Consider the following 26,681-nt stretch of genomic DNA (forward strand, 5'->3'; position numbering starts at 1 on the left):
TAAAATGCGTCAGAAAATTCCCCTATAACCCTTTGATCAGCCTCTGTCTAGCGGAAAATAGCAGTTTAGACGTGGACAGAACCTCTATAAACTGTTTCAACATGTTCTTGCATAAAGACGTTGCATAAGCCATGGACAAGCAAGGAGGAAGGAGTGTAATGAAACTAGAAATTTGGAACCTTTTCTTGGTATACCTGCGGTCACAATGAACCACACGAAAGTCGAGAAGTCACACATAGTTTGGGCGTGGAATGCCGACAGAAACAGCAACTGACTCCAGTGAATGGAAGTTTAACGAAAAAGTTTTGCAGGGATGCGACTGAGTCGTGGTGAGCGGTGCAATTGGCGGAATGCGTTGCTCATAATGTGCAAGGAAAGTTGACGTGGTGTATACTGTAGTAACGCGCTTCAGAGAGAGAGAGAGAGAGAGAGAGAGAGAGAGAGAGAATTAGAAGACAGGAAGGCAGGGAGGTTAACCAGACGCACGTCTGGTTTGCTACCGTGCGTTGGGGGAAGGGGTATGAGGATGAAAAGAGAGAGGGGGAGTAGTTCATCGCTGTTATGAGCTACATTCCGCAGCTATGTCTGGCTGCTGACGCAACTTGCAAGCAGCTGCGACTGTGTGCGCACGCCGTGCAGCTGCGTTAACGCTATCGGGAGCCCTCTACATAGGCACTGAAACGCGACACAAGGTAGTTTAAACTGGGAAGGTAATTACTTTAAAACTGTGCCGTCATATTACATAAGGCACAGAAATTTCCCATTACCAGTGGAGAGAAATAATTCCAAAATTACTCCCTTTCCCACGTAACACCCCTTTTTGCTTTAATTTCGCGCTCAAGCCGCAGTAGAGGATACGACAGTGCGTCGTCACGGATTATACAAAGTATAGTTGCGTGCATTTGGACCAGATCTGTGCAGAAAAAAAATATCACGAAAACTTGTTAGGTTTGGTAGTCCTTTCGAACGCAATGCATGCGCTCTTTCTAGCGGCACGATCGGTTAAAGCTGGATTCACACTATAGGGACACGATTCCAAGGACGAGAATCGCGCGGCTCCAGGTGCACCCAATCGCGGTTCACACAAGGGCGAAGCGGGTACACACCGGTGGCGGCACAGTTCGTTGCCGCTCGGCCGCACCGAGCTCGCAAAGCTGAATTCGTTCCGTCGTGTGAATCCAGCTTTAACTGGTGATGTTGGGAAAGAAAAAAAAAACAATTATGGGACGCCACATAAAACTAGTGCGCCAACTTCAGCGCGGCTTCGCCACTGGTCTGTAGTTTTGCTGCTCTCTCATCTTGCTTGTTCCAAAATACTCTTGCTCACAGTCCCAGCGACCGTTATTTTTTTTTTTTTTCGTAATTCGATATGTCTGATTTGCCAGTGCATCCGAAGCGATCGTAACTGTTTAATGACCATCTACGGCCCATTTCGTGCCGCTCGCAGCTTCTAAGAGAAAGTGCGACATATCTGCTTTCGACGTTGCATACGCATGCGCGATGTTTGAGAGGACAGCCGAAAGACCTGACGGCTTCGACCGTCACCGAGCGGCGACAAGTGCTTGTTAGATTCGAACGAACACGGCATGCCCAGAGCCACGGGCACCTTGTGACGCACCTACGGAGAGGCTTATCTTCGAACAGGGCGCGCCGTCGGCCTATGCACTCTGCATGCCATACACACATCGCCGGTGTTTCGGGCCTGACACGCGCGCGTCCCCCCCGTACTTGGCCCGTCAGCCCAATCGAGAAGTGGCGAGGAGCGAACGTCTTTTAGAAGCGTCGCGCATGCGCACTGTGACGCTGCGAGCGCACGAGTCTCGCTATTTGTTTTCGAACGAGCGGGAATGTCTGTGCGACTAGCCCCGCTGATACACAGCTTGATGCATTCGGTGTACATAGCTAACGTACACTTTGCAGCGAGAGATTCGGGTCACGTTGCCCGAATATAAAAACTTGAACACGCGGACTCTCTCGACTGCGAATCTGTACGCTTCGTATACCACGTTGGGTCATGCCATAATGACTTCTCTTTCTCCCATTCTAAACTTTATGTTCTCTTCTCACCTGGGAAAAAAGAAGGTGGGGATAATCCCTCTATCGTTTGCAGTTAGATATTAACGCACCGTCATGTATTCTTATCTTTATTACCATCTTTACAATTTCCTTTATAATTTCTTTACAGCGGTGTTTTCGCTGAAGAGACATGCAGATGCCGAGATATATAGTATCTACCAGAATCTTTCCTCATCAACTCGTGTATAGGAAGCGGACAACGAGCATAAAATGCGAGTGGATATAGCACACGCGCAACAGGGACCGGCCCTTGTCTGGTGACGCGGCGTTTATTGCCGGGATTAGTTGCGGGGTCGCAGGTGGTTGTCGCTCGCCACAGAAGCGGGAAGCCACTCAGCGGTATCGCCTCCTCGCGTCGGCTGTCCGTGCATGGTCGGACAAGATACGCCGAAGACCAGGGGAATAGAGAGAACGGACGCGCCGCCGACGGTCGCTTCGTGGAGGTTATAAATCAGCCTGTCAATTTATGCGTCCTTCCACGCGCGACGTGATGCTTTTCGTGGGTCTACATACACACACAGCGGTTGTTGTCCCCCTTTCTTTTTTTTTAATGTGCGTATCCAGCTGCCCGCGTGCGACACAGAGAGACGAATGGACGCCGATTTCACGGTTCACCTTGAACTGCTAAGATAAAGGGTCCTTGCGGTGAGGCCGGCTCCGTTAGATCAATACTCGTATTCCGATGGTGATGCCCGTCGCTCATGGAGGACATTTGGGCGCAAGAGAGCGCTGATACAGAAGTGGTTTATGGAGCGGCGTCGCTGGGCCGTAGCGGCTGTGTAGGTAATGTTCAAGCCCGCGCGTTGGCCCGGGTATATTTTGTACGAAACGATACATATACGTACATACGCGAGTGAAGCGCGGTTGAAGTGAAGCGCGGCGTTATCATTTTGTTTCTATATCTCTTTTTTTTTTTTTTTTGGAAGCGGCACAAGACCATAATATTGCGAGCCCACGAACGAAACGGGCCGTTTTGCCTAGCGCTCGGCTCGAAATGGCACGAGCGCTGTTGGTGGACAGAAAATGGTCGTGGCCGTCTGTGACGCGTCGTTTGTCACTCTGGAGGCACAAAACAAAAATTAAGTTGAAAAAAAAATATATGTAGAGGCATGCGATGAGAACTCACCAAATCGAAAAATGCGGGTAACGGGTCTTGCCTGCGCCCGACGCTCTCGGAACTGCAAGGAAAAAAAAAAAACAAAGAAAAACATTTTTCGCAATTGATTTGAGATAAGAGAATGCTTACGCACGGTCTATATGAGCGTAATCTGAGTCACCGCTACTGCGTAAATTTCTGCCTCCAAGTGAATCCTTGCCATAGTCAAGGATCTGGACATTCTGTCCGAACACAAAGACATTCCGCTCAAAGCGAATTGTAGGCGCAATTGTAGGCGAATTATAGACACTCTGTAAACTCCTTGCCTTAGGTATATTCAGCATGCATAGACCACCGATGAATAATGGTATAAGCTGTACAATGTGCCGACATATTGCAGACGCATATTTCAGTTCACAGAGCTGTGGAATAATTTTCATAAACTTAGACCAAGATACAGGGATACTAACAGGTGTAGTAGTTCATACGACATACTTTACTTCCTAGAATAATCAAAGAGAATAAGCGGTGGTGGGGGGGGGGGGGGGCGGGGGTGCGGTACAGGTGCTAAACTCTTTACTAGTTACAACTCAAATCAATTACACATCCGGGGAGTGATATTGAAGCTCGGAGGCTAGTTCACGCTTTCAGAGAATGAAAAAACACAGCCTTTGTGCTTTAACATATGTCATCAAATAACACGCCGAGAACACGATTAGTTACGTCTACGATCATATTTATTAACACGTCGTCGTTATCACGCCTGTATAAATAATCGTGTATTAACGCAATTACTGCGCATTGTATACCCCTTATCTTGCATGCATGTAAATGCGGTCAAATTTCTCTACAGCGAACGCCCCTACAACGAGATCACCTGTATAACGAAGCAATAATTCTGTCCCGTTTCTATTATGAGCTGTGCGGTGCGCGACCGTTACAACGAAATGACCTGTATAACGAATGATTTCGGAGGCTCCGAGAACGTCGTTATAAAGGTGTTCCGCTGAGCCGCGAAATATAGATCCGTTAATACGGCTTGCAGCTAAGGATCCAAACAGTGATGCATGCGCCTGCTAATGTTTCTGAAACCGAATGAATTTCGATTTCAATGCCGGAGAAGCGGCAGGCCGCCACAGCAGAGGCAGGTGCTGCTTCTCGATTGAGGCAGCCACGAAAAACGGTAAACTTTTGGCCACGCCCGGTCTGGAAGCAGGCGCGTAGACCCTAGACCGGCCGGGCAAGCATTTGAGCAACGCTCTCTTACGCCCTCTCCTCCCACAACGCCACCGCGCGGTGTCAGAGCACCTGTCGCTCAATTCCACCGCGGCGAAAACAAAACGTGGGCGGCGTCGCGGCAGAGACAACTAAACATGGTGTTTCAAGAAGCGAGGGGGGGGGGGGGAGGCAGCAGCTGAATGCGAAGTGGAGCCGACAGGCCATATCGGACAGGACGCGCATACGAATAGCCACTGCATCAACGCGAGAATGATGTCTCTTTCGAGAAACCTTGCCGTTCCTGTACACGCAGCTTGCGCCGCGAAGGGGCTGATGGGCGAGAAACGGCTGGGCCATTTTACACGCCCAAAAGCGGGAAAAGAAGGTTCGAAGGAAATAAGTAAATGAATAAATGAAGAAACAAAGAAAGAAACAAAGAAAGAAAGAAAGAAAGAAAGAAAGAAAGAAAGAAAGAAGGAAAGTCTAGCGAGAAGGCAAAGCTTTTCGGTTGCTCGCGAAAGGGGGCAGCAAGCAGCCACGCCGGAAGCAGCTAGGCGCCTCGCGTATAGTTCCCTGCCACTTTTTGCCCTCAAAGCCCGACGGACGTCAACCAAAACTTTTATACGCACACACGCACGCGCACGCAAACCCCACCTTTCTCGTATACATACAAACGGGCAGGTTTTTCTTCTTATTCTTCTTTTGTTATAATTCTTTATTTTTCAAACCTTCCCGGACCCCTCCCTTTCGGCGCTGTCGTTTGGCAAACACGAACTACGTGACTAGAAAACGCGCGCGCGCGAAGCCAACTGTCGAGGTGCCGAGGCGCCGCCACCTTGTCCGGCGCCACGAAAAGCCTCGAAGCCCGAGGCGGCGTTATGCGTTCCATGCAGCCTCGAAGATCCGCTACGTAGGCGAGCACTCTCTGTAACACGTGGCTTAGCGGGATGTGGTGGTACGGTGCGCTTCCCCTCGCCCTGCCGCAAAATACCCGCGAGAAAACTCGAACAAAAAAAAAAAAAAGGTCAGCATATAGGGAAACGCGAACGGCAGATAGTGACGTCGCCGAGCCAAAGACAAAAAAATAATAATCGCACGCGCACCGGGACCGCTGGAATGAAGAACGCATCTGACCGAAGGAATAGTATCGCCGGTCCGGACATTTCAAAACATCAAAGGAACGCCTACATGCACTCCTCGAACCATATCCTCAACACACGGCACGTCCACGGAGGAACGTCTCTACAGCCTATCGCAGGAAGTAAAGACCAGCCGACCGTTGTCGGCAATTGGGAGTTGGTCTTTACGTTATTATTTCCTTTTTTGGGTTTCTTGAGGTAGGGTGTACTCGAGTGGGCTACGTGAAACGGAAATGGCGATACAGCCGAACGGTCACAGACCGAGAAGCCGAACATGCACAAGGCCCCAGGTATCGAAGTAAGCCGAGAAAAAAATGCGCACTCGACAGAGCTCGCACTCGCTGGCAGGCAGACGAGGAGGAGGAGGATCGTGGATCGACCCGAAGTCGAGGGTAAAGCGATCCGTCGGGCCGAAATGGAAAATAAAGATGATGACACACCCGAGGGCAGAGATCACGCGATAGGAAGACCTAATGGTATTTAGCTGACTGATAAAAAAAAAAGAAACAGATCAATATAGGAGATTCTTTTTAATGCGAGGGACGGCAACAAATGAGACACGTCAAAGCAAAAAATATATATATATATATATATATATATATATATATATATATATATATATATATATATATATATATATATATATATATATATATATATATATACACGAAAGAGAACAAAGGAGAACGAGGGGCCCGATTTTTATTAGTCATATAAGAAGCCGACAAACCATACAAACCACGACACCAATGACAACATATGGGAAATTATCTGCAGTTCTTCATTGAATTAAAGCAATGATCGGTTTCCTTTCTTCTCGTTGCTTACACAGCGAGGGTCTCGAATCCGGCAGCCTTGATTACTTCAGGTAGCACTTGCGCATTTATTGACCAGTTACCTACACATGAAAAGCTCACGTAGACGTGATGTCTGCGGCAGCAAGGATGTTCCACATTCGCCGCAGAGGCCACAAGTGGTGGCACTGGCTAACACTCCCGGGGTTCAACGTGAGTTCGTATCCCACCTGTGGCCAGCTGTTTTTTTTTTTTCATCCACTTTCGTTTCCATTTATTTATAAAGTTTTCAATTCAATTAAGAACTGCACCTAATTGCCCTTATGCTGTCCTTTTTGCCATTCTTTGTTGACCTCTTATATGACAATATACATATATAGATACATGCCACGAATTCCGCACTACGCTGTTTTAAAAAAATGCGGATGTCGCAGACGACAAGGAAACGAAATGCACACAAAAGCCCAATCACTTTTGCGTCAATCACATAACGAATAAACGAAACTTGTCGTGGTGATGATGATGATGATGAAAACTTTATTTATCCCTCTTTAAAGGGAAGGGGGCAGCGGAATAGAGGGTGGGGGGAGGAACTACTTGAAGTAGGCCTCCTCTATACTTGTGAAGTATCGTCAAGTTTTTCCACTGTCTCCGACATTTCAGTTTGGATAAAACAAGGTGAATTGCGCCAGATTGCTCCTAAGCCTCCGACGTCCTTCTCTAAGTAGTGGCTAGATAATCATACGGTCTGTATCGTCAGGTCGAGGAAAAGTACGAAAATTTGAGAAAACAGAAAATGAGAGAAAGAAAGAAAATGGAAAGCCCAAAGAAATTGGCCTCAGAGAAAGTCAATCCCTGACTCTCTCTCCACACAGCTTCGGCGACCACTTTGCTCGTTATCTTCCAAGAGGGCAGCTACGGCCAGTTATAAAGAAAGCTCTCGGTTGAAGTCGTCCACCCCCTCCGTCTCTGTCCCCGGCTGCCTAAGGAGGGCCCTTAGATTACAGAACGTGTTCTCGAATTTTCGAGGTTTCTCCCCCCATACTCGACGGAAGTGCTCTTTCGTGCCTCTCCGGGCCTCCTTTTCTCGCTTTCTTTATACATATTTTTTGCCGTTCCTTATTCCACGATGGCCTGAACTGACGGGCATCTATACAGAGACCTCGGCTAAGAACTATACTTCGAGTGAAGCGGCTTCTATATGGGAAATTATCATAGTCAGCGCCACTGGCAACATGAAGGAAAAAAACAAAACGGGATGGAGCGATGAAAGAGGCCCCTGGCGGCAGCTATAGGCATCAGAAACGGGACCTCTCTGACCTACACTGATGCGACAAACGAAGTAAAGAGAAAACACCAAAACTTATAAAAAAAAAACAACAGTTATCAAGCGAGGCGGGACGGACGAATCTTTCCGCGCTCGGCCTCTGCAGACATAAAAGACGAAAGCCGATAGATGCCCCAAATTGAATCCGAAATGGTTCCATTACATTAAACGCAACGTCCCCTTCCACGCTGGAGGGGGACGTTGCGAGAGAAAGCTTTCGAGGAACTTGCGAGCGGGCGGCTCCTGATTTTCAAAGGCGTATCGTACTTCGCGGGGTCGTATTAAGCGGCAGATAGCGACGCGGAGCGCGCACGATCCGTGCACTACGACCAGACCTTAGCTTGGCCTCGGGAAACGAGTAGCCATTTCGAGTTTCGAACTGCAGACGACGAGACAGTCGTCTGCTTTGCGTCTCTCTGTTCGTCTGCTTACGTGCGTCGTCTGTTTTGTGCCTTTCTGTTCGTCAGTTTTATATACTTATCGCGACTGTGTGAAAACCGAGCCGGCTCGGCCACGCGAAAGTTCTTCGCGATAAGGTAAAGTGTACACCGGTTCTTCAGTGTACAGCAATAAAAAGAATAAGGTAGGCTTAGTTTTTTTCTTTTTTTTTTTTAGTTTGTGTTGTTGGCTTTGGGGGTCATACAAGCGACGACGTTCGAGATGGCATTTCGTTCGTGAGACGACAGGGCCGACGCACATTTCGGGTGAAAATGCGCGCGGACGTTTTCAGAAGAGTCCTGAAACAACTTGTCAATTGTCGAGATACGGGTATTACGTCGAAAACACTCGATCGACGGCGATATTCTCATAGTCGCTTTCTGTTTGCCTTGGGTCTATTTTGCGGGGCCATGGTAATAGTATTGCCTGGGGAAAAGAAACTGGCTTTTGAGATGGCTTTTCTTACTCGAGAAATAAGGCGCAGTTTGAAAATAGGTATGATTGCATTTAGGAAAAGGCGTTGAATATTAGGGATAGCTCCAACATTTGCTCATCGCGGCTGTTACATCAAAGGCAGTGGTTGTCCGAATGAATGACCTTTATAAATTTTCTTTATAGATTTTCTTTATAAATATTTAGTGATGCTTTGATAATAAGAAGAGCCTGATGACGTAAGACGGAAAATAAAGTTACTACGTATTATAACAAAGACATCGGGAACAGCTAAAAAGGATGCTTATTTTGAGACTCTTCGTAAATTGTCTCCTAGACAACACTCCGTTTGACTAATTGAGCATAGATGGAATATTTCATTTTCTTGGAAGTTCAAGGCAAGGAGAGGACTAAAGTAAGCCACGCCTGAAAGATGTCCCCGCCCCCACGTGCAGCTTAATTAACGGTTATGTTTCTAATTATAATGACCGTCTACGCAAGCAGGCATTGAAAAAGAAAATGAGCACGATCTTACTCACTGCTTTTTGGTCGTAAAGTTTACGTCATAAGACATGGACAGTGAACAATAAACTGTGTTACAAATGCTTGCGCTAAATAGTGAATAGGCAACAGGCCCCAACGGAAGCAGCAAGTCCATTGAGTCGAAGTAATCTATACCCCCGACTGCTTAAACTACGGGTGATCGATGCTGTCCACTCCAGCTGACGAGGATATTTTTCGGTTTTCAGTTAGTTAAACAATAACAGTCAAATCAAAACAAACTGAATGCATCGTGAAAAATTGTAATGTAGGAGAGTCGCGACTGCCAAAACTGGAATCGTTAGTGAATGCCAATAGAGACGTAGCGTTTAAGACACTCATACATTCCTAATGGAAAACGTGGCTGCCTGCAGGCAGCATTTATTGAATACATATCCGAGAAACTTGGCACATTGGTCGCCATACTTTGCGCTGCGGAAAGGTTCGCACATGCCAGAATCATCAGAGGACAATCTTTTAACAAGTTCACGGACAGCGTTAAAGAAATAGATTCAAGATATATTAAGGGCAATAAGTGTCCTACAGTACTAACCTGAGAAACCGCGCAACTTGCTGGAATCGGGAAGAGCTGTGACGGTGACAAACTAACTGTGCGCACGCAATTGACACAAACGGCACAAACAAACACGCACGTGGACAAGCGCACACGTCATTTTTATTGGCCTCAGGTGGTTGCCACACAACAGTCGACGCGTGTGACAATGGCTTCCCCTTGTTCTCCCGCGGGACACATTCGATTCGCAAAAGCAGGAATTACCTTTGAGGCAGTCAGGAATAGAAGCCCGATTAAAGCAGCCAGCTATTTGTTCCGGTTATGCATCGCCTTCTTCTTTTTTTTTTTCTATCTTTCTTCGTGTAGTGGCTGCAATTTTCTTTACGACAGCTGCATCTCGCAGCAGCATGTTGAAATGCGGTATCGATCGTCCTTTCTGACCCGTCGGCCTGCAGTAACGCGACGCGTGGCTCAAGAAGCACAATGCACACGTTTGCGAAGGAGCAAACTCGCTTGCATGCGTCCTGTGTACTCCTTTGCCGGCACAGTTCCGCTTGCCGTTGACTGTTATCACGGTGAGCGAGAGTAAGATAGTGATCGATGATTTACGAAAGCATGCAACGTCCAAGAAAAACAGCACGCCAGCTATGGGAGGCGCATTAGTAACAGGCTCGGGATTAACTTTGACCGCCGGGCGACGCTTAGAGGAGGAGGAGGAAGACGAAATAAAGAGAGAAGGCAGGGATGTTAACCAGAAATGGGTCTGGTTGGCTACCCTACCCTGGGGGACGGGAAAAAGAAAGATAAAGATAAACGCTAACTATGCTTAAACCGCGGATGTATCCTTTCAGAACAATATCTTCCTCCCTTTCGAAGTAATACGTTGATTATTAAAGGAGAAAACGCAGGCCCAGATTCTTCGAGCTGGGCACGTAATCTCAGTAATTTAAGTCCGTATAAGTTTGAACCCCAATTTACAGTAGGAAACCCATGCTTCAAACATACAAAGGTAGGTTTGTTTCTTCATTAGTTTTCGCCTTCAATCAATTTCTACTAACGAAAAAGACCCCGCTCACTGGAACCTCGAACTTTATTCCGTTAGTTGAACGATGTAAACCAAGCTCACAGAAATCGGGGACACCCGTAAATGCGTGGCCGTTTCGAAAGCAGTGCGCGTGGAATGCGTGAATAAATGCCCCGAGCGCCAGCAGTTCGAGGTACAAGCATCCGTTTACATCGACCTGGGCTAAAATGAGTTGCTCCTATCAGGGCGTCGATTTAATGCCCCGACGCCTACAAAACTCTTGAGAAACGTCCATTAGCCGGGTACGTACAGGATCACCGTCAAAAAGAAAAAAAAAAAGAAAAGTAGAATCGGGTAGGAATCGCGCCGACTGTTTTCGCAATTCGTTCCCACGAAATGCTGCCGCCGTGGTTGAGGATCGAACTCGCGACCTCGATAGTGTTCCGCATCAGGTCGGCACGGTCACTAAGCCTCAGAAAGGTGCAGCCCTGAAAAGAATGTGTTTGTACTGTCCAATACAAAGTATATAGATGTGATGGGATGTCGATAGCCTTCCTACAGACTTTCAGTATAGTTCTAGCATAGTATATACAGAAGGCCCGTAGTGTATATATCTCTTGCGGATGTATAGTATTATAGCTTCCAGCATTCGTGCTTTCTATAGGAAGTATACAGACGGAAGGAGACATTTACATAATATTGGGTGCATCTCGTAGACATTCTCATTGACTATAAGGTACGTGGGTGAGACGGGACGTCCATGGACACACAGCGTCATCGAGGATGTTCTGTCACCGCCGGATATGCCCTCTTACAAGGTGCAGAGAGTGACTTCACGAAGATGCAATAGCGATGCGTTCACATTCAGTGGATATATATATTTCTATATAGTTTAACGTTACGAGGCGTTGCCGGCGCTACACTAAGAAGCTAACGCTCTAAACCTTCGTGTTTAAATCTTAGCTGCGACGAATAAGAAGCGTTAACTAAGACTTGCGTATGTATCTGGCTTGCTATTTTGCCTTTCACCTGCGTTTGTGGAAAGGCAACGCTGACCAGCAGCTCTGACAGAGCTGGTGGTCAGTTTCGGAGAACGAAACTGACCTGTGAACTCCCTCCTAACCTCCTACACTGCGAACTCCCTTCTAACCTCAGCGACATGGCAGAGATTAGCAAGAGGCTGAAAAAAAAGAAATGCGAGATTAAAAAGAGGTACTACAGTATTTTGTGAACTGATTCATTCAACATCTCCCCCACCCCTCCCTATCCCTCTATTCCCCCTATCCTATTCACCACCACCCACACGTTCACTCTTGAGTTATTTAAGACCACACAATGCGTTATCGTCCAACCACTGGGCAAAGGTACCGGCGTTAATATACGAGGGTCCGGGAGGGATACTAAGCGCCGTATATATAAGTCTCGACAATAACGCTGAGATCTGTACGCCGTGGGCCATTAGCGCACTAATCGGTCTCTCCTTTTTGACGCGTCGCAAAATACAGCGACCCCCCTCAACGACGCGAAGCGCAGCGCCCGCGAGGCGACGCGGGAGGAAATTAACCAAAAAGAAACAGAAACAAGAAGTGCAGAAACTAAACAAAAGGCCAGCAGAAGGTGATACAGCGTCGTCGCTCTCATCGGCGCGTCTGCGGGCCGGCGGGCGCGCGAGCAGACGGCTCCAGCGGCCCCCATTTAGCCGAAAGTGGGGGAAGCGCGTTGTCTGCTCTAACCCTCCTCAACTTCTTCCTCTTCCTCTCGCGGCCCGCTGAAGCTTCCTCGAAAGTCCTAATGAGTACGAAGATGGATTCGCGCGTCGACGTCCCTGGCACGCCGCGTGATTATCAGCCCCGCCACCACCGTCACCGTTCCAGAAGCAAAGGAGACACCGGATATCATCCTGCGTTGGCCTGGAACAGGAACTAGCAGGTTCTTTCTCATTCCAGGCGACGAACAGACGAACAGCAGACGACACAAAGGCGAAGACGCCGAATAGAACAAACACGAACGTGTTTTCAATGATACCGGCTACAAAAACGAGGGGGGGGGGGAGCAGGGAGGAGGAGGGTGATAGCACGAGTGTATGCATCGCAGTGAGATGCTGCGAGCGTATTATAATGCTCGTCAAACCTCGTAGCGAGGCCTTTTTGTTTCGTGACCACTGTTGGGGAAAAAGAGAAAGAACGAGGAGCGCGGCACTGCTGCAGATGCTCGTTGGCTGGCCCCTATAGCGAGCTCATTATCATATAGATTTCGTGACGCCAAAGAGCGTGTCCCATCGGGCCACGGCGCACGGGTCACTCCGCAGGAGCGGATCATTAGCGTCAGATGCCTGTTTTCCTATGCCTTTTCGTTTTCTTTTCTCTAGTTGCTATCAATGTATACATGCTACATACGGGTGGTGCGACCGCATCCGCTGCGTTTTAAGCGGTCGAAAAAAAAAAAAACAAGAGAAAGAAAGACGGCTGCTATCCATTACGAGGCTGCGAAGAGACCGAATACGAGGAGAAATAATTCGAACTTGACTGCTTCGAGTTTTAACTACGCCCTCTTCCTAACTGGTCGCGAGGCGAGCTGCAGGCATTTGAGGAAAATAGCAAATTAATTTGTTTTCTGCGCCGTTACGTCTTCGGCATGTATGTGTTCGGGCTTAGTAATTGCCGTCGGCAAGGAGGAGCAATGCGTTTTAGAAAACGAGAAGAGGAAAAATACAAAAGGGAAATGACAGCAGAACTATGAATACATTCTAGTTTCGGAACCCCGACGATGCACTGGCGCCATCTAAGAGCAGTAATCTTACCGTACGGAAGGTCTACAACTTCTTTTTCCTTGCTTTCCTCTTCTCTTTTAATGCCACGTCAAGAACTGCATGCCACTAATTAGGGCTAGATACACTGTCTCGTGAACAGGAAGTGTACATTGCACCACTCTCCCACGGTCCTTTGGTCAGGCGTTACTTTCTGCTAATGTGCATTCACGCATCGCGTGAATTCCTAGTAACTAGAACTAGCGAAAGCACTAGTACGTTCAATCGACTGCGAAGAAATGCTGCTGACGGCGTGAACTATCTTAAACGACCGCATGTGTCAATGTTTTGAAATGCGTAGCAACTTGACCCGCTCGTAGGCTTTCTTTTTCTTTATTGTGATAGCAAATATACGGACGCCTGGGACGATCTCGTGCCGTCGCCGTCGTCGTGATGTCCCGGTAATGTCGGCGCATTCGCGGCCTTAGTGTGGAGGGCTAAACTATGTTTGTATAAAATGTATTCTGTATAAAAAGTGCAATGCGTAGACCGGGAAAAGAAAACGAAGCCTCGTGTGGATGGATATATGAGCGCTCCCTTTGAAACGGGGTGTTGGGTCGCGCCACCTTGTGGACGCGTCATCACGCGCCGGTCACAGTGGGCTCTGCCGGAGCCAGGACAGCGTTCTCGCTTCCGCTGTTGGCATGACCATCGCGCGCTCACACACTAACGTTCCCCCTGAACGGATGCGCGCATATCCCATGGCGGTGGACGCAGTAATCTCAGCGAAATGGAGAGTGTTAGCACCGAGATAGCTTTACAATATTTCTCTAAATTCACAAAGATTGGTAAGATTAAAAATTTTTTTAAGCACAAATATTCGTGCTTAAAAATACTCCAATATCTGTGCGCAACTCTGCGCACAGATATTGGAGTTCCACATACTGTATCTGTTCGCGTTTTTAAAGCAGACAAATTTGATATATCAATTGACAGCCTCCGTGAAATTGATATATTGCTTATTATACGAAGGTGTTGCAAAAGCCTTGCTCACAACTTATTAGTGATAAATGCCAGAGCTGCGTATAATATATCGATTTCGACCCCTTTAGGTGCATTATTAAATGCAGTAAGTGTGATATGTTTTTTTTTCTATTGCATAGTTACAGAGTTTATTGATATGCGAGATTTTTCGTTCTTTTTTTTTTCAGTTCAGTTTTGTATAACTTTTGTAAAACACCTGACAGAGTAAATGAAAAACCCGCTTCCTGCAGTCACTAGATCAAAACATCTTTTTTTCTTTTAAATCCGACAAATCTAATCAAAATTGGTGCAGTTGTCCCCTAGAAAGACAACTCCTCCTTTACCATGCATTTGTATAGAAGCCACCGTCTGTGTGAGTGCAACGGAAATAATCATCGTTGAAGATTTTGCATACTGGATTTAGAAATCGCTCAAATCATCCAAACCGAATGAACGATATACAGTCACCAACAGGCGTATACGTGAGGAACAGACGGCATAACTGGGCCGTACACGCGCAACAGACGATCAGCAGACGTACATGCCAGAACGCAGAGGGACAGGCAGACGTACGCTCACTCAAGAGAGGGTTCAAGATCACGTAACGTCGGATCATGTAACGTTGGTTCAACGCGTCTTCGTGGTGCGTGTTGTTTTCTTTTCTTCTGACTGTTGTCATTGCTGCGCTTTTTTTTTTTTACTTTCAATATATGAGAGAGGCTTATCAAGAGGGCCTTTAATTATCCGTCGACCAGCGTGAAACGTCGTATGGGCGTCAGACTCAGCACAGTGGCATCACCAGCGTGTGGCAGCAGATGAAACTAGCAGAAAGTTTAAACGGGAAAGAGCGAAACGAGAAAAAAGTTTCGACGCAAGCGTCCCTGCGGTACAGGGAACACCATGTGTAAAAAAAATAATAATAATAAAAATTAAAAAGAATAAACGGCCCGCTCTGTGTTCTTCGGTCGCGACCTTTGCGAGGAATCCGGACACAATGCGCACACCGTCGAATACAAAAAGGACTAAAAGAAATCAGAAAAGTAACGGAAGAAAGCGACTGGCATCAAAAAGCTTGTCGCCGCCTCGATGCGCGCACACAATAGCGCGGGCGACTCCGTCGTCGTCTCCCAAATCAGCGCGGAGCCAATTTCATCGCAGAACGAAAGGAAAGAGTGAAAAGACTGCAAAATTATCTGGCCACAAAAATCGCCAAGGATGGCGCAACGAATCAAAGTAGAAGCAAAACGAAAGCGCATAGAATAACCTCGGCAGAGATGGAGGCATCAATAGCACGACTTCATCGTTTTTTTTTTTTCACTCGCTCGTTCAGTTGAGCTTTCGTGTTTATTCTTTATCGCAGCTTTTCTTTCTTTTCTTTTTCGAGGGAGAGCGCTATATAGAATCGCATCTCCAAACACGTCTGGGAGAGAGAAAGAAAGAAAGAAAGACGTATAAGGCGCAGCGGTGTTGCCTATATTTATCCTGCATGCAGGCGGTCCGCGGGTGCTACTGCAGCGCGACGTCGCGTCTCTGCCGCCGACGGCCGATGCAACGCGACGCGATTCTCTTTTCCAAACTCGGCCCCGGCGTCACCGAAGAGGCCATAAATACGAATCGCGGCAACAATGGACGGAGCTCCGACAGCGCGTCGTTCGGGACGGCGTCGCCAGGTATATGGATCCCTTCATGACGTCGCCGAACTCGCGCCTCCGGCTCCGTCTATACTTTGAAACACAAAAGGAAAACAAAGATCACGCGCTAAGAATACACGCACGCACAGACTTGTGGCGTAGCCGGTAGGGGAGAGCCTGTTGAGGAAAGCCTGAGCGACGAGGAATGGCTTTACGCTTCGCACCGCTAGTTCTGCGCACTATTGTGGGGTCTTGCGAACGCGAACGCAAACTCTGTCGAGAACGTTATCTCGAAAGGACTGCCCAGGCAAAGTTGGCCGATGCTCGGAGGAGCCACGGAGGAGGCATGTAATATGGGCAAGGGCGATTGTGTTCTGTGCACTGTGTTCTGTTACTTCTGTCTGCCTCATTTGCGCGACGATACCTCATCCTACAGTACTAATAATACGTGTTCATTCGCGCCTGTCGTCTACCAGTGCTCGCGATGGCACAAGACGGAATCGTTGATTGCGGGACCAGGTAGCCCGGTGAATGATAAAGCGCTAAGACACGGGACACAGCAGAAGAATGTCACGTGTTTGCGCTGTGTCACGTGTTTTCCATCCATTTTTATTCACCAGTTACAATGCTACCGTCGCCACGTCGCACAGGACCCGCGCACAAACCCGGGCCCCTTATCCTCCACTGCTTACTACGCAAGCTTTAGCGATAAAGAGAGGCTGTTCGTTGGCACAGTCACACGCTTGATTCGGGTTTCGCACGTTGCGTAAGAACACGTCATCAGACGCTTCTCGATTTTCATGTTCCTCTGTTTGACATTACTGAAACAAACAAACTCGGAACTACTTTCTCGGTGTTCTCGCGCCTTAGCATGCAAAACGGAGTGAACCTTAAACGCCTGCTCGATAAAACGGTTACGTATATCAACGAGTGCATTAGGCGCTTGAACAGCCAAGTCTTTGTTCCGAGTAAGTACTAAATGCCTCCCGCGAAACAGGCGCAGAGTACCTCGCAGTATCTGCATATGCTGCGGATAACTACACAGGGATGGTGTATATATCGGTTCGATCCTTTCTTTCTTTCTTTCTTTCTTGCTTGCTTGCTCGCTTGCGTTCTTTATGTTCTATTGGGCTGTGAAGGCGTACAATAGACACGTTCTTTAGCGCTGAAGAATGCCGAGTGCGAAAGTGCCTCAGGTGAAATTTATATTCGTCGGCCGCGGCGCGAAGCAGACAACGTAAACAACGGAGTTCTTTCGAAGCTTTCCGACATGCCGCCGACGTTGGGGCGTGGTAACAATGACACGTCGGAATTTCGATTTCTTACTCTCCCTATCTCGTCTTTTCATTTAAATCACTTCTTTTTCTCTCTCCTTCCGTTTAGCTTTCTCTGGATATCGACAGTCAGCCGCAAGTCGGGAATGGACATCAAGAAAAAACACGACGCGCGTTCTTAGTTCGACGACCCCTCCGGCGTCGGCGACGAGAGAGAGAGAGAGAGAGAGAGAGAGAGAGAGAGAGAGAGAGAGAGAGATGTCATCCGACGCAACGTAACCCAAATCTACACGCAGCATTCTTATTTTAATAACTCTAAATATGAGTGCACGCAAATGAGCGACGCTTGGAACATCAAAAGAGGTACTGGGCACTGAAACAGTTGTCCGCAATTGTAACAGCGCGAACAAAACGACGATGGAGTGAAAGGGCACAGGACGTCCTCTGTCCTTTCACTCCGTCGTCGTTTTGTTCGCGCTGTTACCATTGTGAATGTATACCAACTAGCCCAACTTTCCACTGAAATATTTGTCCTGTTATCTGCTCTCACCAACTCGCGAAAGTCAGGCACGAGATCCTCAAGACACGCGGCATGAGGGACCTGTTATCAGGCATATCTCGGCTAGAAGTTGATATCTGCGCAACACTACGCCGACTTAGTACGTTGACGAACCGGGATAGTTGGCATTGGTTCGTTTTGAACTGGGCTCAGTGATACTAACCACCCGTAAGTAACACGAATAGACTCGGCAGAAAGGTTAGCATTCGCACCTGCACACGCTCTCTTGACTACAGCTCGTGTAAGGGCAACGTTTCATCGACAATAAACCAGTTGTTAGTTTTGGGCTCTCTCGTCCTGTCTCGCCTGTCTATTTGTGTCACTTACCGTGATCAGCGGCAGCCATCAGGGCGATTCAGAATGAACTACGACGATTTACATTCCGTAATTAGAGAGAGAGAGAGAGAGAGAGAGAGAGAGAGAGAGAGAGAGAGAGAGAGAGAGAGAGAGAGAGAGAGAAATGTTATCCGACGCAACGTAACCCAAATCTAAAACGTCCCACGGATTCCAGTTATAATGGGTACAAGATTGCCTCGCAGTTGCGAAAGAACAGTTTAAATCATGTTTTGTGACTGCTGCTATACAGGGAAAGACATTACGAAACAAATGTAGCAAAGGCTTCCAGCATTACGGATGCGAACAAATCCCTACGATGCGCGGTGACTGAGAAAGACTGGAGAGTTTGCGAACAGGCAAAGGGCACCGCTGTCAGGCTGCCGCACCTGATAGGAATTATACAGGGTGTTTCAGCGAACACTTTCAATTTTTTTTTTTTAACTGCGTGTGCCAAATGACACAATTATAGTCCTTGAGCTGGTCTACTCGAAAGGGCGGACATTACTTACACAAAAAGTTGAAATGCATAATCGACTAATTACCAAAAATTCATCAATTAAATGTTGAATAATTACCTTATGGCACATATTGTAATTGCAAATTCTAGCCAGTGAGACTGGATGACTACTTGAAAATAATTGTGTGGATGACACCCTCTACGAGATATGCGCCGTCAAACTTGAGGTGAAAATGCACTGTCGTGCCACTTACTTTCTCAAGAAAACGACGTTTTATGAATTGAGGCATAAAAGAAACTGGAGCGCCAATACATTTCTGCGCTCAGTTCGAGAGTTACTATTTCTAAACTGGTGTCATCCTGAGGAGGAGGAAGCAACCTCATTTTGTCAATTTGGTTAAGTGAGGGGTGTCATCGCGAGAATTCGTTCCAAGTGAATCCGCCTTGCGATCTCCGCGGCTAGAATTTGTAAATTGCAATACGTGCCACAAGGTAGTTGGCTAAAAACTTAATTAGTGAATTTTTTTTAATATTTAGTAGCCTGTGCATTTCAATTTTTGAGCATGTCAGCCTCTTATAAGAGGCCGACACTATATATAGAAGACCAGCTCATGGACCGGAATAGTGCTACCTTCCACATGAATTTTTTTTTTTTTTTAGTTTTCGCTGAAATAGATGGTGAGCAACTGCGAAAGCCCTGAGCCGCCACCCAGATTTTGAGAGCGTTCGAAGCGATATCAAGGTCGTCAATTTGGACCGGATATCGCATCTGCTTTCATCGCTATAACTCCCCATTTCCTCAAAAAGTGCTGGGAGCTATTCGAGAGCGCCAGACCTTCGCTATGGGTGAAAATTCGACAGATGGAAACTGAGCCATGCTCGAAAACAGCTAAACGCTTGGAGAGCCCACTTGTGTCTAATCTGGGGCCGGAAAATAGAGAAAAAAAATCATGGGTTGAGATGCTTGGGAAGCAGAAGCGCTCGGGAACGCGTGAGACATCAAAAGTACGGCGTACGGGGACAGACGTTTAGCTCAGTCGACCCAAGTGTCTCGCGCGACGCAACCCGCGATTGTGTGTACACGGGTTGAAAGCTGCTGCTATATAGCTGTTTGTGCGCTCACAGTTATAGGGTGTCTGTAGGCGCCTAAGCCAGTATCGAGGCGGCGCCCTATTCACAATGATCCCGCATGCACACGCTGTCTATACGTCTACACACCAGCATACGCCGCCGGCACAAATAACGCGTCGAATCGGCAGAAAGGAAACGCGGCTCAGCCTGCCAGCGTGCCCGCCTGCGAGCCGCGGACGCGTCGACAAAAGAGGTCTGTCTCCTCGGCGCGCTCTAATCGGATCAGACATCGACGTCGTTGAACGCCGCGAGCTCTTCATCCAACAGAGAGCCGGGTGGCTTGTCGGGCTTTCAGTATCGTCTGCAGCACGCAGTCAGCGCCGGCAGAGAGCTCGCGCAGGTCCACGAGACAAACAGGGACAGCGATGGCTGTCTGTCTGCAGTATTATAGTAGAGGTAGCGGCGGCGGCGACAATCTCGCGTCCGCAGAACCACAATCACCCGAGAGCCAAGCCAAGCCGAGCCAAGAGCTCGGCAGGCGAGGCGCCCGAGCGCCGGGGGTCACCCTCGGGGAGTTGCCGACTGCACCCGAGCGGTCGAAAAACGCCGGGCGGGCTGACGGCCCAACACAAGAAGTTTCCCAGACGCGATGACAAGAGGAACGCGAGCCCGCGGAGCGACTCTTCACAATGGCTCATTCACTGCGGATCAGCAGCACCGCCGGGCCACGACGAGCGGAATACGGTGCAGCGTGAGAATGTTCCTGCGCACTTATACCAAGGAGAGTTATAGCTCATAAAACCACGACGACGCAAGACACACTGCATACACACGGCGCTAATTTCAACGGCCATCTTTTGTACATTTACGTCGCCAGATTGCTGTTTAAAGTATCGTCAAGTGCGCCAAGCGTGTATTCTGTTGTCTTCGTGCTTTCTTTATTTGTTCTATAATCGCCTTGAAGCGATGGACCTACAAACACCCATCGCAACCCTGGTCGACTAGGGATTATAGCACTTAAGTCAGAACGGGTGGGTCGCTTTCTGAATCTATATGCCAGCGTTTTCATATATCGCCGAGCTAAGAAGTGAGCGGGAACTATGCAACCATATACGGTCTGAGGCACGATATATCATTTCTGGAACAATGGCTGACTCGAAAACAGAGCACGTACTCGATGCCAGCGCAGTGATAGTGTTTAGACTCCATCCGGCTCCATCACTATCTGCAGTGCACAGAACTAACTCACCTCGCGAGCAACACGCGCTTAGCTGGCGTGCAGCGGGGCCGTGGTCGACGCGTGAGCGACAGACGAGTCTCGCTATCATTCGCCTGCTACTGTGACTTCTTTTGTGTGCATTGAGGCAACACTCACGGAGCCTTCGAACTGTTGGTACAATAGGATACAAAGATACCGTAACGTATACAAATCTACTGTGACAGTTTCGAATAACCCTCCTGCTAATGGCAGGGGCGCAAACCGCTTTGACCATGAGGCGTGATGCACGGAACTACGCGAAGTGCGCGGGTAGGTATGGGGGCCGTCACCAACGCTGCTGCGGGATGAGATAACAGTGCCTCTCGCGCACATTTGCCGTGATGATAAACACAGAAAGAAAGAAAGAAAGAAAGAAAGAAAGAAAGAAAAAAAAGAAAGAGAGAGAGCGTTCTGAATGTCGCACCGCTGAAGACTATCAGAGTCTCTCCATCGCATCGCAAACAAAGAGTCCTGTTGCTTTTCAATTGCTCAATTACGTGGCAGTGTCTACGCTCACTGGGAGCGCAGCAGCCTGCTCAACGAAAATAAGGGGACAGAAGTCGCGCAGATTAGGCCACCTTGAACTTCACCGATAAACAGACGGACCAGCAGACGGATAAACAGACGGAAATAGCAGACAGACCGGCGAAGAATTGTGAGAACCGCACAATCGCGGTGAGTACACCCACCAAAGAATAGAGAGCGAAAAGAAAATTTAAGGGAAAAAAAAGAAGTTTTACGTCGCGATATGCGTCAACGAAGGCGCGTTGAGCAGCTTTCCTCCATTGTTGTGCCGAGGCTTTAAACGACGGAAAGGGGAGATTGAAATAGGTTTAGGAGTGGGGCTCTCACGGGACGGAGCGTGTCAATGTCCAGATCTTGCGAAAACAGAAAGGATAAGGTTTACAACGGCGCCTCACCCGCTGGGTCATTTCCACCCCACCCCCCTTTATTAACGCATGCGAGTATAATGCTGTCTTGATTCGCTATTTGATTATGGTGCCTGAGGAAAGACGCACGTGACCTAACGACTTATGACAAAAGTGAGAGTATATCAGAAAAGTTTCTTCACTAATTACTAAAGTGATGACCCTGTTCCATTCAGAAGAGATATGATAAACAGAGACAAAGAAAAAAAAAGAGAAAAATAGAACACCTGATTTCATATGGTCTGAACTGTAGAACACAGGCTGTTGAGCATAGGTGTTGAAGACAGGGAGCACAGGAACTGTTGAACACTATCTAAAACTGCAGTAAAGCAGCTCTGAATATTATAGCAGTCACGCAACAAATGTCACGCAACACATGAACGTGAGCTGTCATAAGCCTCACATTCGAAAATTGCGGCGACAGAAACAAAAGAAACACAACAGTATTACAGAGGAATTTAGTTGCAGAATCAGGTTTGGTAACAAGAATATTTGCGTAAACTCAAACGAACGCGTTGTTTGAACGTGTGCCCTGTTGCACCCATACCGAGCTCAACATCCATGTAACACACAAAATGCTAATCACATGTTTAACGCGATAGCAGAGGCGTCGAAGCCGTGGGGCTTGGTTGATGCGAACCCGCGCCAGTATTCGCGTAGCTGAGACGATGTCACATGCTGTCAAGCACAAATTCGAGTTAATACAAGTTAGCTTAGGGCCAGTCACGTACGTTCGTTTCATAACCGCTATTGCACCATACACAGCAAACACGCTTTAGCAACACGCCTCCAACAATCCCAACACAGTGCCTTTGGAGTTGTAAACTAAGTTACTTCAGCACTGTACAGCGTTAAAGATCTCGTTTACGTGTTGGTACATAAAGCGCGCGCAGCCCTCGTGATTAGAGCCAGGTTGACTAGTACAGCACGAATACGTGCTTAAAAGAGCGGTCTAGAATCCTTACGCAAGACGAAAAACTTTCCTGGCAAGAGCCAAGGAAGCCAATCGTCTTGATTGAAGCAGAAGCGTCCACCATCCCCACGAAATAATAAAAAGAAAAGCACAGGAAAGCTCGAGGGAGATGCGTTTTTGCAACGCAGGCTACTTGAACGTGCAGAAGACTTACTTTAACATCAAGAAGGCCACATTATAGTGCAGAGAAAAGCAAAAAGGAAAAAAAAGCATTCCCTTGCCCTTGATATAGGAGGAACAGTAAAGTTTGCTTCGAGGTTCAGGGCCCCGACGAGTTTGGAATCATATGCGTATAAGCCCTGGCGGGGCAAAATAAAGCATTCGACGCTTTCCATAATGCAAACACGCATGAAAACACCACGCGTAATACAGTGAAGAAACACGTATCAAGTGGGAGAAAAAATAACAAAGAAAACTAAACAAAGAAAACCGAGGGGTGTACGTAATGGTGGGAGTGCACACACATAGATAGATTAGGAAAACGAAACTTTGAATTTTTTTCGTAACGATATCCCTTTGGAATAGAAGCGAAGAGAGGAGAGACAGAAAAATACAAGGAAAAGACGAAGTGAAACAGTGTATCGCAGGAAGGCAGCACCAACCCACCTCCTCCATCCATCACCTGGACAAGTAAATCTCCCTAGAGGGCGCTAGAAGGCAGAGCCTTTCCCCTAGCAGGGCGGTTTCTCCCGGCATACCTAGACCTCCCGACAAGAAGTGGGAGAGGGGTGTAGGGGATCCACTTGGAGAACAAGGAACGCTGCGTCAAGAATAAAGCTCGCAGCTCTTTAAAAAAGCGTAATAATAAAATAAGAAACGAGTCTTAAAAAATAGTTTTTTTCCGAGCTCTGTAAACCAAAAAAAAAAAAAAAGAAATCAAAGCCCGAAACAAAAGGGAAATGCGCTGCGAATCGATGGAGAACGCGGGAAAGATAGTAATGCGTCGGCATGAGAACAGTATAGAGAACCAAAATGCACATATTGAACGCGGGGAAGGGGGCGCAACAGCAGCTGTAAAAGAGCCCGAAAGAATAAAAACGCAAATAAAAAAATAAAAGAAGAGGACGAAGAAGAAGAAAAGAGCAGCTCGAGAGGATGAGGCGAATGCGGTGAAAACGGTGGGACCCCGAGGATTATCGGGATCATCCCGAAACACGCACGCGGCCTGGCTATGCACCCTCGCAAGCACGCATACGGCATATGCGGCGCGATACAGCGCAGAGCCAACCAGACGACGAACAGACGGACGAACGGATGTAGGATTTGAGGGGGGCGGGTTGCACGGGGTGATGGGGAAGGAGGAGGGGTTGTATTAAATATGTCGCTTTCTAACCCCCACCCCCCTCCTCCACCACTTCCATTTCGCTCGTTTCATGAGCTCCCGCCACCGAGCGTTCTCCCCTCAGTCCTCAGGCCGGATAAAACACAGCACGATCGGACCGGCAGCCTATACCGCTAGTCACAGCCAACGCTAGACGGGACCACCGCTTATACTTTGTTTTATTGCGCCGAACTGGCAGCATGCGTCGTTCCAGGCCCGAAGCGAGGAGAGCGTAGCTGCTACAAGGACCGACTCGCAGATTAGCCTAATCCTCAATCCTCCTCGCACTCTCTCTCACTTTCCCCCATCGCTTGAGCCGTCCTCTTCATTCGCGTATCCAACGCCGCAACCCGGACGGATTCCCTCTTTGCATCTCCTGCAGAACGGCTCCCAAGTATATGGGTCTCCTCCCGGGTCGTATATATGTATATGGCGGCGACATTATATCGACAAACGCCAGAGAAGGAGGCGGGATTGAGGCCGTAAAAAGACCTAAGGGGATACGAGCCCTTAACCTTCTCCTCCGGTGGCTGGCCCCTTGTATATATAGACGTGGTTCGTAGTTCTTTCGTATCACTCAGAGATAAGAGCCATGGGATTTCCCACTTTTTTTTTTCCATCGTTGCTTCTGCAATAACGCGAGCTTTTTTTCACCTCATGGAGCTTCTAGGCGGGAAGCTTATTGGATGCCGTATAACCTTCCGCATTAAAATATCGCTGGGGTTCAATTTGTTTGTTCGTCAATTTAAACGAATCTACTCGAACCATTTGCCTCACAGTAATGCAGGTTCACCAATGGTAGCCGCATTTTGTGTTACCGCTTGTTACTGATTATTGCGAAATTTCCAAGTTCAAGTAAACCTACAGTTTATTGCAGACTGTACAAATCACTACATTTTTGTCAGTGTTTCTAACTCTTTGCAAGCGTGCAGCTTCTCTGGTACAGTAGTGATCATTAAAAAAAAGAAAAATGCAATGAAGACAGACGTACACAAAAAAGCAAAAGGGACACAGCTGTTGCGTAGCGGATCTGTCTCCTGTCTTCGGAGTGTGTGTTTCCACGCCGCCTTTCTTTAAATATGGTCAGGCCCCATATTTCCTGCTTCATCCGGTTAGCCAAGAATGATCCATCGATTGGTCCCCAGTGTCAACTCAACACCCCAAACCAACGCTGGAGCTATGAGAGACGTCGTAGTGAAGTGCTCGGGTGGTTAGCTTTGACTAAATGAGAGTCGTTCTCTAGAAGTACAAAAGGAGACTAGAAATTGCCTGTGAGTCTCTGCCTCCTTATTGATTACGGTCGAGGCAAGCGTCGCTACAAGCCCGTCGCCTGCTTCACAACGTCAATCTTTTTGTGCAAACGAAAGGGTGACGAGATCTACATGCAGGCGAAGTGAATACATGCGGCTGTTAAGCAGTTCGCTACCACACACACAAGAAGCGCTATTGTTGTTTCCCTATACAGGTAGCACGGCTCGGCGTTTACCTCGCCGATACGTCCGGCCAACCACTCCGGCTTCGGCAGCGCCTTTGTGCCTGTATTTCTCAAGCGCGGCGTCAAAGATGCTTCCTGCAAGCACTTTGCTTCGTCGCACTTTGCTACGATAGTTTCGCTGTCGAAGCGCTTTTGTCGTCGCGTAAAGAACAAACAGCCGTGGATGCGCTCCGTTTTTTCATGCCGCAGCAAGCGCGGGAGATTTCTCGCTTGCCGCAGCGGAGGCGGATTGCTTATGCATGCGTACACACACACACACACACACACACACACACACACACACACACACACACACACACACACACACACACACACACACACACACACACACACACACACTGCGCACGCCTCTCCACGTTCTTTCCATGGCAGCAAGTCAAAGCGCCCGCTAAGGTTGAACTTCGTAAAAATAATATAAAAAGAAAAACGCCCTGCGACGTTCGCTCGCTAGCGCAAGTCGTGTGTATAGGCAGCTAACACGACGCCAGCGAGCGCGCTGCGTCATCGCCAGAGTCTTCAACGGGAAACTGTGATTTGGGAAACAGTTTCCAGGGACGTTCGGGAGCCTACACGCGGGTATTCCTTTCCCGAAAGCCCGCTGCGCTTTCGTCAGATGTCGCCTCCCGTGCTGCTTCTTTCACTGTCGCTAGCAAACACTGTCTCTCGGTCACACCTGAACCAGATCTTTTTTTTTTTTTTTTGGATGTAGAGCAAGCAACACGCATACGTGGTGCGCTCTGACGGGGACGATCTCGCGGGGCCTCTGTGGGAAGGCAGAGGCAAAGCGGAAAAGTGCACCCATGTCGTCTTGCATTCGAGCCTGAAGAGGAAGATAAAAAAAGAAGGAAAAAAAGAAAGGCAAGAGGAAGGACGAGTGAAGATCACTCCTGTGAGCTTCGCTCTCAGGCCGGGGATTATGGGAAACGCGAGGTGCGTCGTGTGTGCCGGCGAAGGACGGATCACGGCGGCCCGCGGGTCACGTTCGAGTGTCGCAAGAAGGTACGGCGACG

The 26,681-nt window shown here is 48.1% G+C and overlaps 1 protein-coding gene across 4 annotated transcripts in view; it reads right to left on the reverse strand.

Annotated features, from left to right (window-relative positions):
- The window catches only part of LOC142560123 (latrophilin Cirl-like), an 848,550-nt gene that overhangs the window by 375,940 nt on the left and 445,929 nt on the right, over positions 1-26,681 (reverse strand). For all 4 annotated transcript variants that reach the window (XM_075671956.1, XM_075671952.1, XM_075671953.1 and 1 more), the window contains one exon: positions 3,203-3,254. The gene's annotated coding sequence lies outside the window, so the exon portion shown is untranslated. The remainder of the gene's footprint in view (positions 1-3,202; positions 3,255-26,681) is intronic.

This window comes from Dermacentor variabilis, chromosome 10 (assembly GCF_050947875.1).
Source record: "Dermacentor variabilis isolate Ectoservices chromosome 10, ASM5094787v1, whole genome shotgun sequence".
NCBI lineage: Eukaryota > Metazoa > Arthropoda > Arachnida > Ixodida > Ixodidae > Dermacentor > Dermacentor variabilis.